Here is a 15994-nt window from a genome sequence, read left to right on the forward strand (position 1 = left end):
ACTGATAATTGTGATCCTGTTACCAATTACTTTGCTGTTTGGGTTCATTAGTATAAACCTTTTCTGTGTTTCTTGTCTAGAGAAGATCCTTTAGCATTAGTTTAAGAGCTGTTTTGGTGGTGCTGAATTCTCTCAGCTTTTATTTGTCTCTAAAGCTTTTGATTTATCCTTCATATCTGTATGAGATCCTTGCTGGGTAGAGTAATCTTTGTTGTAATCTTTGGTTTTTTTCTTTCATCTCTTTAAGTATATCCTGCCATTCCCTTCTGGCCTCAAGAGTTCTGTGAAAGATCAGTTGTTATTCTTATGGGGATCTTCTTGTGTGTTATTTGTTGCTTTAACCCTGGTTCCTTTAATATTTTATTTTGATGTTTAATTTTTTTTTTAGTTTGATTAACATGTGTCTGGGGTGTTTTGCCTAGGATTTATCCTGTTTTAGACTGTCTGGATTTCTTGGACTTGGGTGGCTATTTCATTCCACATGTTAGGGAAGTTTTCAACTATTATCTCTTTAAGTATTTTCTCATGTCCTTTCTTTTGGTCTTCTTCTTCTGGGACACCTATGATTCAAATGTTGAGGTGTTTAACATTGCCCCAGAGGTCTCAGAGGTTGTCTTCATTTCTTTTTGTTCTTTTTTCCTCTCTGCTTCATTTATTTCCAGTATTATACCGCTTTACTCATCCTCTCTTCTGCCTCAGTTATTCTACTGTTGGTTCCCTCCAGTGTTTTTGATCTGAGTTATTGCATTGTTCATTATTGATCAACTCTTCTTTATTTATTTTGGTGCTTCTCAGACACTTCTTGCATCTTCTCAATACTTGTCTCTACTTATCTGTAAATACATTTTATTTTCTAGGTCTTGGATCATCTTTACTACCATTATTCTGAATTATTTTTCAGGTAGACCACTTATCTCCTCCTTTTATTATTATTATTATTTTTTGGATTAGTGGGTTTTTTTGTCAGGTTCTTTCACCTGTTGAATATTTCTCTACCTTTTCATTTTGTTTAGCTTTCTGTTTTGGGGGTGCCCTTTTGGCAGCCTGGAAGGTCGTGGTTTCTCTGAATTGTGGATTCTGCTTCTTGTGGGTGGGGTTGGACCAGTGGCTAGTCAGGATTTTCTGGTAGGGAACTTGTGTCCGTGTTCTGAAGGGTGGAGTTGAATTTACTTTCTCTGGAGTGCAATGAAGTGTCTAGTAGTGAATTTTAGGATGTCTATGGGTTTGGTATGGCCTTGGGCAGGTCATCTTTTAATATTCAGGCTTATGTTCCTGTTTTGCTGGAGAATTAGCATGGGGTATCTTACAGTGGAGCCTGTTGGCTCTTGGGTGGAGCTTGGTTTCAGTGTAGGTACAGAGATTTCTCAGAGTTCTCTGATGCTCTAAAGTTCTGGAGTTGAGCCTCCTGACTCTGGGTTTAGGTCCTTCTATTACAGTATCATCAAGATGTCTCCATCCAAACAACTCAAAATATAAAACCCCTTAGGTTAATGGTGAAACAATTCTCTACAGCCAGGAACACCCAGAGAGATTCACAGAGTTATATAGAGAAAAGGGAATAAGAACAGAGGAAGAGGTGACCCAGAGGAGGAAAGGGAGGGTGAAAAGAGTAGAAAGCAATCAAGTCAGTAATCAAATCCCTAAGTGAAAATGAGTACTGAACATTAAATTCTTAGAGGTACAAAATTGAACACATTTAAAAAAGCAAATATTAAAAAAAGAAACTTAGAATAGAGTTTAGACTCTCAAAATTACAATATAAAAATACAAGAAAAAAAGATCACTTGTTTAACAATAGATTTTTGTTTAAAAATAGTTTCTTAAAGAAAGGTAATAGGTTATAAACATGAAAGCTAAAGAAGTAATAAAGAACTAAAGTTTTTCAAAAATTAAAAAGTTATAATTGTAAAAATATATCTAGAAATTTCTCTAGAGCTCTTGTGGGCAGTATGGAGTCAGTCCAGAGTCAGATAGTCCCTTGTTCCAGCTTATACTTGTTCTCAAGGTTTATAGTTGCCTCTCAAATGCAAAATCTGAGTATTAACTGCAGGATTTTAATCAGTTGCACCTGTTACTATTGGGGCAGTTCCCCCCCCTTCTTTATTTTGGTCTCTTTGTTTGTAAGTATCTTCAGGTCTAATTTCTGCCCTGATACAGGGTTTGGAGGTGGCCACTTATTTAGGCTTGGTTTTTCAATCGCGCTGTGGAGAGGAAGGGACACTGCAAACAAATACCGCAGGCATGTGTGGGGAATACCTGTAGTGGATGGACCACACTGGTTTTGCCATAGTCCAAGGTAGCATGTACTTCCTGGATTCACACTGCTCAGGCTCCAGGGTGCTCTGCAAGGACACTGTCCCAAGTGAACCTTGCATTTTGTGCACTTCCCAGAGCTAAGCCACTCAGCTTCACTGGTGCTCTGCAAGGGCAAAGACCCTGACTGGCTGTGAGTTTTGTGCCCTTCCCACGTCCAAGTCATTCAGGTGACTGGGTGCTTGGTGAGCACACTGTCCCAGGCAAGCCTTGTGTTTTATACATCTCACCAGTCCTGGTTGCTTGGTTTCCTGGGTGCACTGTGAGGGCTCAGTCCCTGGTTTGTCATGTGTCTTATCTAGGGGGCTGATCTCAGTCTGTGATACTACTGGCAGATGTGAACCATTCAGAATCTCGGGAAGATGTGATTAGCAACTGGAACCTTGCTCATAGTTTGATAGAAGATGTGGTTTCAGGGTCCAGGATTGCAGAAACCTCTTGCCCTCTGGCTCTGGCTGTTGCACAACTGCCTCTCTGCCTCCAGATAGGAAGGCCCTAAGTGGCAGCCGGTTTGCTCTCCTTTGTTACTCTCTAGGGCACAATCCTTTGTTCTGAGACTGTGCCAGGGGTCACCATGTGGAGTTAGAGTCTTTCATTGAAAAATTCTTTTTTTTTTTTTTTTTGTTGGTCTTTCTAGCGATCCCATGGTTTGGGTTGCTATGTCATGTTAGCTCCCTCAGATTGTCTTCAAGACATTCAAACCCAGTCCTTACCCTAGGGCCCAAGAATGTAGCCTGCACCTCCCTGCCCAGCCTCCACTCGCTGCTGGTGAACTTGAGCATCTGTGCTGCTTCTCAGCTGGTAATTGCTGTTAGGTGTGTATTCTGTGTTTGTTTGTTTTCCTAGTTAAGTTGCCCTCTGAGATACCAAGTGAGTGAAAGTCACTCAGTAGAGTTTGACTCTTTTCGACCCCATGGACTATAGAGTCCATGAAATTCTCCAGGCCAGAATACTGGAGTGGGTAGACTTTCCCTTCTCCAGGGGATCTTCCCAACCCAGGGATTTAACCCAGGTCTCCCAAATTGCAGGCAGATTTTTACCAGCTGATTCACAAAGGGAAGCCTAAGAATAGTGGAGTGGGTAGTCTATCCCTTCTCCAGGGGATTTTCCCAACCCAGGAATTGAACTGGGGTCTCCTGCACTGTAGGCGGATTCTTTACCAAGTGAGCTATCAGGGAAGCTCAAAACTCCCCACAGACACATCTGTGAGAAGGTATGGAAATAACTCCTTCTTCATGACTCCTTCCCCAGGATGGTCTCTTTCTCTAAGCCCTTTGTCTCTGTTTTAACATTTTATATTTGTCCTACCTCCTTTGGAAGAGATTGGCCTACCTTTCTGGGTGCCTGGTGTCCTCCACCAATGTTCAAAGTTGTTTTGTGGAAGTTGCTCAACATTCAAATGATGTTTTGCTGAAATTGTGGAGGAGGAAGTGGTCTCCCTGTCTTATTTCTCGGCCATCTTGGGATCACCCCTGAGTCTTCTTTTTTTAATGCAGTTAAATGTTTGTGAATTCTGTTTATATTTTCAGAAAACTAACTCCTAGGTTTGATGAACTTCTTTCTAATTTTTATTTCATTTATTTATGTTCATACTTTGAAATTCTTTTTTCCTTTGCTAGTTTTGGGCTTGTATAATTCTGCTTTATCTAGTTTCTTGGTTTATTGAGGAATAATGTTAAGTTGTTTTATTGAGAGTTTTCTCTTTCTCTCTCTTTTATTTAAGTTTTTATTTCTGTAAACTTTCTCTCTTAGAACTGGTTTTGCTGTGTCCCATAAAATTTGAGGTTTTAGTTCACAGTCCTTCAGACTCAAGTTGGTATTTATACCACTGACTTTCTTGCTTCTTAGATCTCTAGGTTTGCACTAAACTACCCCACTGGCTTTCCTGGGTCCACAGTTTGCAGACAGCATATCATGAGACTTCTCAGTCTCCACAATCATATAAGTGAACTCCTCATAATAAATACCTTGTATATATTTTTACATATCATATTGATTCTGTTTCTCTGGGCAACTCTGAGTAATATACTTTTTAAAGCATGAGATAAAGGGAAAAAAATGACAATAACAAGAGAGATAACCACACTGGATCTTAAATAGAAGCAGTTTAACTCAGTTTAGTTGCTCAGTCGTGTCTGACTCTTTGCGATCCCCTGAATCGCAGCACACTAGGCCTCCCTGCCCATCACCAACACCCGGAGTTTACTCAAACTCATGTCCATCGAGTCGGTGATGCCATCCAGCCATCTCATCCTCTGTCGTCCCCTTCTCTTCCTGCCCCCAATCCCTCTCAGCATCAGAGTCTTTTCCAATGAGTCAACTCTTTGCATGAGGTGGCCAAAGTACTGGAGTTTCAGCTTTAGCATCAGTCCTTCCAATGAACACCCAGGATTGATCTCCTTTAGAATGGACTGGTTGGATCTCCTTGCAGTCCTAGGGACTCTCAAGAGTCTTCTCCAACACCACAGTTCAAAACAATCAATCCTTCGGCGCTCTGCTTTCTTCACAGTCCAACTTTCCCATCCATACATGACCACTGGAAAAACCATAGCCTTGACTAGATGTACCTTTATTGGCAAAGTAATGTCTCTGCTTTTTATTTTTATTTTTTTGATTTTTTAATCATTTTATTTTTATGAACATTTAAATGCTAAACAGATGCAAAAGACCAGTTTGTAAAACTAGACCATTTTAATGTTGGCTTTTTTTCATTTTTAAAAGTGTAAAATAAATAGTTTTCTTTGACTGAAGACAACATGCAAGGTTGATTGATAGTATTCAGAAATATCAGAGTAATGGTTTCCCAACTGGTGTGTAGTCTTCAGTAATTATAAGGAGTTATTTGTATGTAACTGCTGTCAAACCAGTAAGACTGCATTTATGCATCCATCATTTTCAGGATTATTGGTAACCTGGGCATATTTTCCCCAGATGACTTTGCCTTCTTGTGTTACAAGGCCCAACTCGCTTACATTCACCTCAATGACGGTTCCTTTGGTAATAACATCCAAAGTTGTATACAGTGGGGACAAGGGATTCTTCTTTACACCAAGTATTGGCAAGCAAAAGGTGGCTTTCAGTTCAGGATGTGTTACATGAGTCTTCTTGAAACGTAATCCCATTGGCCTAATGAATCTTTCACATTTAGGTGGTTTTCGAGTAAAGCCATCTCCAACAAAGCAGACTTTAGTAACCATCCTCTTCCAGGCTTTCTTCTTTCTTTTTCCTGTTCGAATAACTTTCAATACTTCTGTTTCTCCCTGGGCACGAACTTTAGGCAGAGGGACCTCCCATTTTCCCGCTTTCTCTTTTCGTTTCTGTTTAATCATATTGGAAAGTACTTTAGCTCGAGACAGTCCCTCTCGGTCCAGTAGATATGCAGGTACTGCTCCTTGTGGAGTCTTTTCATCATTCTTCTGTTTGGTGTTTCTCTTTTCATGCATCTTAATAGTCTTTTTCATTTGTATTTTCTCAGCATGGCACTGTTTATGGTAGAGCTTAGCTTTCAGACCAATCATGTTTTCTTGCCTTCTTTGAACATTCATGAACCTCTCGACCTTCCTTCTTTCTCTTTTTCTCATGGTAATCCAAACGATATCCTTAACGCTTACGGTGTAACTCAATATATTCATTTTGTGGCATGGTGACGGCTGCCGAGCCGCCGGGTGCAGTCTCTGTGGCGCGAAGAAGCTCTCAATTTTTGGCTCTCAGAGACCCACGAGCAGACTCCGCACCAACCGTGACAGGCTGTCTCTGCTTTTTAATATGCTATCTAGGTTGGTCATAACTTTCCTTCCAATGAGTAAGCATCTTTTAACTTCATGGCTGCAGTCACCATCTGCAGTGATTTTGGAACCCAAAAAAAACATAGTCTGACACTGTTTCCACTGTTTCCCCATCTATTTTCAATGAAGTGATGGGACCAGATGCCATGATCTTAGTTTTCTGAATATTGAGCTTTAAGCCAACTCTTTCACTCTCCTCTTTCACTTTCATCAAGAGGATTTTAATAGTATACATGCGCTTTTATTTATGTAAACCTTTTTTTTTCTTTCAACATTGATAAAACAAACAATTTATTATTATAAAACTATGATGGCTTTAAAATATATAAAGATATACTTGTTATATCAATATCAGTACAATAAAAGTAGCAGGGAGGGAACTGAGCTATAGAGAAGAAATTATTAAAAAAATATTTTATAAACTATTACAATTAAGTTTGTTTTTATCACTGTTCAGTGACTAAGTAGTGTCCGACTCTTCACAACCCCATGGACTGCAGCACACCGGATTTCCCTTTCCTTCACCATCTCCCTGAGTATGCTTAAATTCATGTCCACTGAGGTGGTGATGCCATCCAACTATCTCATCGTCTGTCATCCCCTTCTCCTCCTGCCTTCAATCTTTCTAAGCATCAGGGTCTTTTCCAATCAGTTGGCTCTTCTCATCAGGTGGCCAAAGTACTAGAGCTTCTGTTTCATCATAAGCATGCAGTCCTTCCAATGAATATTCAGAGTTGATTTCCTTTAGGATTGACTGGTTTAATCTTCTTGAAGTCTAAGGGAGTAAGAGCTGGAGATCATCTTCCTCCCCACAAAAACATCAAAAATTTATCTGCATGTGGAACAACTCATGTAGAACACCTGATGGATGGTAGCAGAGGAATTCAGACTTCCAAAAAGGCAAGCTAAACTCCACATAAGGTGGTATGGAAAAGGCAATAAGAAAATAAAGAAACAAAGGAAATGAATGGATGCATCTCAAAGAGGGAGCTGTGAAAGAGAAAAACAACTTGGAAACCTGTTAATTAGATGGAGATGGGGGGATGCTTTGGGAACTCAGAAGGGAGTACAGAAACAAGTGAGTGGAAGACAAAGTGGAGAGAATTTGGTACAGAGATTAGTGCTACCCAGCACATCCCAGCCAAGAAGCTGTTTGCATACCTGCTGTGGTAAGTGGGGACTGGTGCTGAGGCTTGGGCTTTAGGGTTCAGACCACAGGGAAAGGATTGAGGTTGACTGCCATGAAGTTACTCTAAGGCAGCTAGTACAACACAGCTGAGGGAATGTAGGGGAAAGCCTAGGCGTGCTATAGAGGCAAGAGATCATTTTCATGGGGACCCTGTAACTCCATAGACCTTTCAACTCCATGTGCTCCCAGAACACAAGACACTGCCTTTGCGAGTGCAATATGTGGTCAACCTGGCTGCAGTCTGTGACCCCAGAGAAGTGCATGATGGTCATTGCAGCCATTGCCAGCCTGTGAACAGGTGCAGGTCACTACTCATAACTTTCTGGGAGCCTATGCAGTTTGGTTCTACTTCGTTATCCACAACCTGGGGTCAATTCCTCTGATAGAGCGCATGACCCTTCCCATAATGTAGCAACATTTGGCAGGTCTCCACTGTCACAGACATTCCCTGCACATTCCAACTGTGGCTATAATACTCCTCCCTCTCCGCAGCCCAACTGATCAAGTGAGCCCTAGTAGGCCTTGGCCTTTGCCCCATTTTTTTTTTCTGGACAGAGAACTGATGCTAGAGCATAGTCTATAAGCAGAGGTGGTTCCAGAATCATCGACGAGCACCAGGGTTTGTGTGACCAAAGAAGAGAAGGTAATGTACTCCTGCAAGAGCAGGTGTGATTGATTAAAACTCTACAATTAGCTTAGGACTGTGGACTTTGGGGGAAATTGTGGACTTTGGAAGAAGAAACGAGCTCAAGTAAGGCCAGATATCAGTAGAGCTGACCAAGCAGTTTCCATAGCAGGCCCAGAGACCTTCATAGAAATATTGGAGGGCTTTCTGAGTAGGCAGAGTGACTGGAGCACACTGTGTAGCAAAGACAACTGATGTCACAGTATTGTTGTTGTTCAGTCACTCAGTCCTGTCCAACTTTTTGCAACTCCATGGACTGCAGCACACTAGGATTCCCTGTTCTTCACCATTTCCCAGAGCTTACTCAAACTCATATCCATTGAGTGAGTGATGCCATACAATCATTTCATGTTCTATCGTCCCCTTCTCCTCCTGTCTTCATCTTACCCAGAATCAGGGTCTTTTCCAATGAATTAGCACTTTGCATCAGGTAGCCAAAGTATTCGAGCTTCAGCATCAGTCTTTCCAATGAATATTCAGGATTGACTTCCTTTAGCATTGACTGGTTTGATCACTTTGCTGTCCAAGGGACTATCAAGAGTCTTCTCCAGCACCTCAGTTTAAAACCATCAGTTCTTCTATGTTCAGCCTCCTTTATAGTCCAACCATCACATCTGTACATGACTACTGGAAAAAACCATAGGTTTGACTATATGGACCTTTGTTGGCAAAACAATGTATTTGCTTTTTAATATGCTGTCTAAGTTTGTCATAGTTTTTCTTCCAAGAGGCAAGCATCTTTTAATTTTATATTATTATTATATTATATATTATATAATAGTATACATTATAATTATTAGTTTATATATTATATCATTATAATAAATTATAAGCTGTGGAAAATTCAGAAAAGGATGGGCATACCAGACCACCTGACCTGCCTCTTGAGAAACGTGTATACAGATCAGGAAGCAACAATTAGAACTGGACATGGAACAACAGGCTGGCTCCAAATAGGAAAAGGAGTAAGTCAAGACTGTATATTGTCACCCTGCTTATTTAATTTATATGCAGAGTATATCATGAGAAACGCTGGGCTGGAGGAAGCACAAGCTGGAATCAAGATTGCCAGGAGAAATATCAATAACTTCAGATATGCAGATAACACCACCATTATAGCAGAAAGTGAAGAAGAAATAAAGAGCCTCTTGATGAAAGTGAAAGAGAAGAGTGAAAAAGTTGGCTTAAAGCTCAACATTTTTTGGCATCTGGTCTCATCGCTTCATGGCAGATAGATAGGAAAATAGTGGAAACAGTGATTGACTTTATTTTTCTGGGCTTCAAACTCACCTAGATGATGATTGCAGCAATTAAATTAAAAGTCACTTACTCCTTGGAAGGAAAGTTATGACCAATCTAGACAGCATATTAAAAAGCAGAGACATTACTTTGCCAACAAAGGTCCTCCTAGTCAAGGCTATCGTTTTTCTAGTGGTCATGTATGGGTGTGAGAGTTGGACTATAAAGGAAGCTGAGCACTGAAGAATTGATGCTTTTGAGCTGTGATGTTGGAGAAGACTCTTGAGAGTCCTTTGGACTGCAAGGAGATCCAAACAGTCCATCCTAAGGAGATCAGTCCTGCGTGTTTATTGGAAGGACTGATGTTGAGGCTGAAACTCCAGTCCTTTGGCCACCTTATGCGAAGAGCTGACTCATTGGAAAAGACCCTGATTCCAGGAAAGATCGAGGTTAAGAGGAGAAGGGGACGACAGAGGGTGAGATGGCTGCATGGCAACATCGACTTGATGGACATGTGTTTGCGTGTACTCTGAGAGTTGGTGATGGATAGAGAGGACTGGTGTGCTGTGATTCATGGGATCACAGAGTCGGACACAACTAAGTGACTGAACTGAAATGAATATGGTATAAACTATAATTTTATATACTATATTATATTAAAATATATTATAATATTCTTCTTATTACCACCCTCCCTCTCTCTCTCTTTATATATATATATATATATATATATATATTTGATTTTCTCCTTTTTCATTTTGTTCCATTGTTCTTTTTTTATTAATCCTTTGTTTTTTATTTTTACTCCCTTTTTAAAATATTTTAATTTTAAAATCATTTTCTTCTAATTTATGCATGTTTTAATTATATTGCATTTTTTCCATGGTTTTATTTTTTATTTTTGCTACACTAGTTTTTAGTGTTTGTTTTCATATATGGGTTTTTTTATTGCATTGATGTTCTCTTCATTTTTGGTTCCTCTCTTTCTTTCTGTTTCTGAGTTTCTTTGTATGTTCCTGTCTGATTAATGTAGCTTTTACCATTTGTCTTGGGGTTTTGTCTCTGTTTTGTTGTTTGTTTGCTTATTGGTTGGTTTGATTTTTTTTTCTCTACTTCTTTCTTTCTTTTCCTTTCTGTGCTCTGTGGATTGTAGAGACTTGCTGCTTCAGCAAAATGTCAGACCTGATATTTCAAGGTGGGAGACATGTGTCCAGGACATTGGACTAGCATAAAACTATTGACTCCATGAAATACTAATCAGTGAGGACTCTCCCAAAGTCCTCCATCTCAAAAGTAAGATATGGACCCACTCAAAAACCAGCAAGCTCCAATACCAGATGTCCCACATCAAACAGCTACCAAAAGAGGAACACAACCCTATCCATTAGCATAAGGTTGCCCCAAATCATACAAAGCTTGAAGATACCCCATAACACATCATTGGACGTGACACTGTCCTTTAGAGAGAAAATATCCTGTTCCATCCAACAACAACAATAACAACAAAAGAATCAGTCCCTACTACTAATAAACCTTCACAAAATGCTCATCCAACCTCCCACACCAGGGACAGACTTCAAAAGAAACAGGAACTGTGACCTGGAAACTTGGTGAAAGGAGGCTCAGAACACAGTAAATTAAACAAAGTGAAAAGACTGGGAAACATGTAACAGATGATTCAGTATTGTAGATCCCCAGCAGACCAAACAAATGAAGAGGAAATAGGCAGTCTATCTGAAAAAATTCAGAGTAATGATAATAAAGATGATTCAAAACCTCAGAAATATAATGGAGAGAAAGATAAATAGAAAGGAGGCATTGATTGAGAAGATACAAGAAAGCTTTAGCAAGGACCTAGACGATGTGAAGAACAGAGAAACAAAAATGAACATAAAAACTAAAGTAAAAAAGTATAGTAGGGGAAACAAATAGCAGAATAACTGATGCAGAAGAACATATAAGTGAACTAGAAAATAGAATGGTGAAAGTCACTGTATCAGAGCAGAATAGCAAGAAAAATTAAAAGCATTGATTCAGCTATGCCATCCAACCATCTCATTATCTGTCATCCCCTTCTCCTGCCTTCAATATTTCCCAGGATCAGGGTCTCTTCCAATGAGTCAGTTCTTCACATCAGGTGGCCAAAGAATTGGAGTTTCAGCTTCAGCATCAGTCCTTCCAATGAATATTCAGGGTTGACTTCCTTTATGATTGAATGGCTTGATCTCTTTGCAGTCAAGAAATTCTCCAAAACCACAGTTCAAAACCAAATTTGTTGGAGCTCAGCTTTCTTAGGGTCCAACACTCACATCCATACATGACTACTGGAAAAGCCATAGCTTGACTATACAGACCTTTGTCGGTAAAGTAATGTCTCTGCTTCGTAATATGCTCTCTAGGTCTCTTATAGCTTTACTTCAAAGGAGCAAGTGCCTTCTAATTTCAGCCACAATCTGCAGCACAATTTTGTAGCCCAATAAAATAAAATCTGTCACTGTTTCTATTGTTTCCCCATCTATTTACCATGAAGTTTTGGGGCAATATGCCATGATCTTAGTTTTTTAAGTCAGCTTTTCACTCTCCTCTTTCACTTTCATCAAGAGACTCTTTAGTTCCTCTTCACTTTCTGCCATAATGACGATGTCTTCTGCCTATCTGAGGTTATTGATATTTCTCCCTACAAACTTGATTCCAGCTTGTGGTTCATTCAGTCTGGCATTTCGCATCATGTACTCTGCATATAAGCTAAATAAGCAGGGTGAGAATATACAGCCTTAATGTACCCGTTTCCCAATTTGGAACCAGTCCATTGTTTCACGTCTGGTTCTAACTGTTGTTGCCTCCTTACTTGCATACATATTTCTCAAGAGGCAGGTAAGGTGGTCTGATAGTCCCATCTCTTTTAAGAATTTTCAACAGTTTGCTGTGATCCACATACTCAAAGGCTTTGGCCTAGTCAATAAAGCAGAAGTAGATGTTTTTTTTCTGGAATTCCCTTGCTTTTTCTATGATAGAATGGGTGTTAGAAATTTGAACTCTGGTTCCTCTGCCTTTTACAAGTCCAGCTGGGACATCAACAAGTTCTCCGTTCAGGAACTATTGAAGCCTAGCTTGGAGAATTTTTATAATTATTTGATAATTTGTGAGATGAGTGCAATTATGAAGTAGTTTAAACAGTTTTTCTCATTGCCTTTCTTTGGGATTGGAATGAAAACTCTTCTTTTCCAGTACTGTGGTGACTGTTGAGTTTTCCAAACTTGCTGCCATTTTGAGTACAGCACTTTCACAGCATCACCATTGAGGATTTGAAATAGTTCAGTGGGGATTCTATCATCTCCACTAGCTTTGTTAATAGTTATGCTTCCTAAGGCTGATGACCTAGCACTCCAGGATGTCTGGCTGTAGGTTAGTGATCACAGCATTGTGGTTATCTGGGTCATTAAGATCTTTTTTGTATAGTTCAGTGTATTCTGGGCACCTCTTCTTAATATATTCTGCTTCTCTTAAGTCCACACTGTTCTATCTTTATTGTGGCCATCTTTGCATGAAATGTTCTCTTGGTATCTCCAATTTTCTTGAAGATATCTCTAGTCTTTCCCATTCTTCTGTTTTCCTCTATTTCTTTGTGTTTTTCACTTATAGAGGCTTTCTTGTCTTTCCTTGCTATTCTATTGAACTCTGCATTCACATGGATATATCTTTCCATTTCTCCTTTGCCTTTCACTTCTCTTCATTTCTCAGCTAATTTTAAGGCCTCCTCAGATAACAATTTTGCCTTTTTGTACTTCTTCTTGGGGATGGTTTTGATTGCCACTTCCTGTATAATGTTATGACTCTCATCCATAGAACTTCAGGTACTCTATCAGAGCTAATCCCTTGAATCTACTTGTCACCTCAAATGTATAATTATAAAGGATTTTATTTAGGTCATACCTGAATGGTCCAGTGGTTTTCCCTACTTTCTTCAATTTTAGTCTGAATTTTGCAATAAGGAGTTCATGATCTGAGCCTCAGTCCACTCCTAGTCTTGTTTTTGCTGACTGTATAGAGCTTCTCCATCTTTAGCTGCAAAAATACAATATATATGATTTTGATATTGACCATCTGACGATGTCCACGAATAGAGTCATCTCTTGTGGTTTTGGAAGAGGGTTATTGATATGGCTAGTGGGTTCTCTTGGCAAAATTCTATTAGCCTTTGCCCTGTTTCATTGTGTACTTCAAGGCTAAGCTTTCTTGTTACTCCATGTATCTCTTGACTTTCTACCTTTGCATTCCAGTCCTCTGTGATTAAAAAGATGTTTTTCTGATGTTAGTTCTAGAAAATCGTGGAGGTCTTCATAGAACTGTTCAACTTCAGCTTCTTCGTCATTAGTGGTTGGGGCATAAACTTGAAATACTGTGATATTGAATTGTTTGCCTTGGAAACCCACAGAGTTCATCCTTTCATTTTTGAGGTTTCACTGAAGTGCTGCATTTCAGACTCTTTTATTGACTATGTGGGCTACTCCATGAGAATAAAATAGACAACCTGGAAGAAATGGACAAATTCTTAAAACATGCTACCTTCCAACAATGGACCAGGAAGACACTGAAAATATGAACAGACCAATCACAAGCACTGAAATTGAGTCTGTGATCAAAAATCTTCCAAGAAACCAAGCCCACCGCCACAGGAAAATTCTATAAACATTTCAGAGAAGGGCTAACACTTATTTTGCTAAAATTGTTCCAAAAATGGCAGATGGAGGAAAAGACTCAAACTCAATCTATGAAGCCACCATCATCCTGATAACAAAGCCAAAATTATATCACAAAATGGAATATTACATGCCAATATCTTTGGTGAACATAGATGCAAAAGTCCTCAGCAAAATTCTAGCAAACAGAATTCAACAACATACTAAAAGTATCATCATGATCAAATTCAGTTTATCCCAAGGATTCTTCAATATATGCAATTCAATATGATACTACATATTAACATATTGAATTATAAAAGAAACATGATTATCTCAATGGATGCAGATAACCTTTTGATAAAATTCAACACCCACTTTACAATTTAAAACTCTTCTGAAAATCGGCATAGAAGGAATCTACCTCAACATAATAAAGGTCATATACAATAAACCCAAAGCAAGAATTATTCTCTTTGACAAATACTAAAAGCATTTCCTCTAAAATAAGGAACAAGACAAGGGTGCCCACTCACACCACTATTATTTATTATAGTTTGGAAATCCTAGCCTTGGCAAATAGTGAAAAATAAAGAAATAAAATAAATCCAGTTGGTAAAAGAAGTAAAATTCTCACTGTTTGCAAATGACATGATATTATACATAGAAAATCTTAAAAAGCACCACCAGAAAACTACTAGAGCTAATCAATGGATTTAGTAAAGTTGCAGGATATTACATTACTACATAAAAATCCATTGCATTTCTATGCACTAACAATGAAAACCCATAAAAAAATAAGAAAACATTCTCATTTATCTTATTTATTCCAAAAGTAATAATAATAATAACATACTTAGGAGTAAATCTTCCTAAAGAGACAAAAATCATATTTGCAGAGAACGATAAGACACTAGACAATGTGTTGAAAGAGAACACAAAAAGGTGGAGTGATATGCCATGTTATTTGATTGGAAGAATCCATATTGCCAAAATGACTATACTATGAAAAACAATCTACAGATTCAGTTCAATCCCTATCAAATTATCGATGTTATAATAGATGTTAAAATTATGTTATAATTTTATATATAATTTATAATATTATAAATAGAACTAGAACAACAATTTTTCACAGTTTGTATGTAAACACAAAATTGAGAAATACAAATGGAGCTGGAGAAATCAACTTCCCTGATTTTATATTATACTACAAAGCTACAGCCATCATGACAGTATGATACTGGCCCCAAAACAGACATATAGACCAATGGAACAAGATAGAAAGCCCAGTGATAAACCCAAACTCCGATGGAGACTTTACCTTTGACAAAGGAGACAAGAAAAATTATAGGCAATGGAAAAAAGGCAACCTTTTCAATAAGTGGTGCTGGGAAAACTGGACAGCTATATGGACAATAATGAAATTAGAACAGTTCCTAATGCCATACACACAAATAAACTCAAAGTGGATTGAAGACCTAAATGTAAGACCATAAACTATAAATCTCTTAGAGGAAAGCATAGAGAGATATCTCTTTGACATAACTCACTGCATGATCCTCTTTGTCCCACCTCCTAGAGTGTGGAAAAAGGAAAATAAACATATAGGACCTAATTAATCTTAAAAGCTTTTGCACAGCATAGGAACCTATAAACAAGTTGACAAGATAAAAGATAGCTCTCAGAATGGGAAAGCAAATTAAAAGCAAAATAATAAAAAAAAAAGAATGATTATTAAATGAACGATTGATCTCCAAAATATACAAGCAACTCATACAGCTCTTTGACAGAAAAACAAATAACCCAATCAAAAAGTGGACAGAAGACCTAAACAGACAGCTCTCCAAAGAAGACATACAGATGACCCATAAAAGCATGACAAGATGCTCATCACTGCTTATTTCTCACTCCGTCGTGCCCGACTCTTTGCGACCCCATGGACTGCAGTCCACAAGGCTCCTCTGTTCATAAAATTTTCCAGACAAGGATACTGGAGGGGTTTGCCATTTCCTTCTCCAGGGGATCTTCCTAACCCAGGGATTGAACCCAGGTCTCCTGCACTGAGGGCAGGTTCTTTACCGATGGAGCTACAAGGGAAACC

General features: G+C 38.8%; 1 pseudogene; it reads right to left on the bottom strand.

Moving 5' to 3' along the window:
• Positions 1-5077: 5077 nt before the first annotated feature.
• On the bottom strand, positions 5078-5955 carry LOC102180739 (annotated as a pseudogene).
• Between the last annotated feature and the right edge of the window lie 10039 nt (positions 5956-15994).

Source organism: Capra hircus, assembly GCF_001704415.2.
Source record: "Capra hircus breed San Clemente chromosome X unlocalized genomic scaffold, ASM170441v1, whole genome shotgun sequence".
NCBI classification, from domain to species: Eukaryota; Metazoa; Chordata; class Mammalia; order Artiodactyla; family Bovidae; genus Capra; species Capra hircus.